The following is a 1524-nucleotide window of genomic DNA, read 5'->3' on the forward strand; positions in this document are numbered from 1 at the left end:
AAGTTTATTTACACAATTTAGATTCCCCTGCTGCCGAGCAAGGGAGTCTCCTGTGCTCATTCCAGAGGTAGGGGCAGATGGCCGAAAAGAAATAAGCCCAGGGTGTATGCTTCCCCAAAGAAATGCAAATGTGTGAAAGGCTGCTTGATAGGCGTTTATTACTGCAATCCTTGGAGATTCCTGATGACACAATATTTTGTTTTTGCGAGGTATAGTTAGTAGGCAGTGTTCATGAACTCAAAAATCTATTGAATAACCAAGAGACTAGAACAGAAAGAGCTGTGAAAGATGAGTCCAAGTGACAGAGAGAAGCAAACAGCAATCTTGAGAAATAAAAAGGTAAAGAGATAGAACTGCTAAATAGCAGCTGATGTGGGATGTATTTTCAACTCCACCTAGGAGTTTGACAAAGAGAAAATGGTCCTCTAAGTATACATTTTCTACTTTATGAAATAGTATGCAAAAGTGTGCAATAGCACAGTAAACTGTAAGATATCTCAGTGAGTAAAATTCCCGTTGCTGACTTCCGTATATCCTATAGCACACATGTCTGAATCCTGTCAGGGCTCACTCAGCTATTCATCCTTCCAAGTCTGATCAACTGTTTACAACTCAGTTCACCAAAAATAAACCCTGTAAATAGGAAGTTATTCTTGTCCTCTCTTCCTCTGTCTTTATCCACACCCCTTTGATAGAGACACACATGGTTTGAAGCTAATGCCTCTTTCAGCCCATGAAAAGACTGGTACAACTTCATTGTGAACAAAAGGGGATAGGTCCGTATACATGTGGTGAGGGCTAGACCCTATATTAAATAGCAATAAACACACACTGCCCACACCACAATTACTCAATGACTAGTTTGAAAGAGTAAGAAGCCAATTTAATGTAACTTCCCTTAGACAGCGTTACTTTGTGTCCATTACTTTATACTTTTTTATATTTTCACAACTCGTAACAGAAAAAGAGGGGACAATAAATTCTGGTATATACAAGACTAAATACACTTGGTACATACATTCAATAAAAACATTATTTACACAATAAAAAACATTTCTGCATCAAACATTACAAAAAAGTGACAAAATACAATTGTACAAACAACACATGAAAGAAACTAAGTATTAGGGGGAATGTAAGCAACTTAATATCTTGTAAGCACTTTCATACTGGACCAGCCGGTCCTAGTATCTTAAAGAAGATAATTTATTCCGCCCAAACAACACTGCCGACACGTTTCAAGACCAGGCGCAAAGTCACTGGTCTTTCATCAGGGCTGTGGAATATTTGTATCTGAAAGATGCAAAGACAATGTTTTATTTAACCGGGCATAAGGGTTCCTTTTATTCAGTCGCTAAAAGTAAATCCGAGCTAGATACCAATTCTGTTTAAAGGAGGACTTTGTGATTAATCTTGTAAGTGGTCCTGTTGTTAATCAATGTGGTGGCCAGGCAGAGATGCCTAAAAGGATGTTATGAGAACGTATTTAAATTACAATTGGGCCCGTTAGTCTCTCTGATTATC

This window comes from Lissotriton vulgaris, unplaced genomic scaffold (genome assembly GCF_964263255.1).
Source record: "Lissotriton vulgaris unplaced genomic scaffold, aLisVul1.2 SCAFFOLD_1261, whole genome shotgun sequence".
Lineage (NCBI taxonomy): Eukaryota > Metazoa > Chordata > Amphibia > Caudata > Salamandridae > Lissotriton > Lissotriton vulgaris.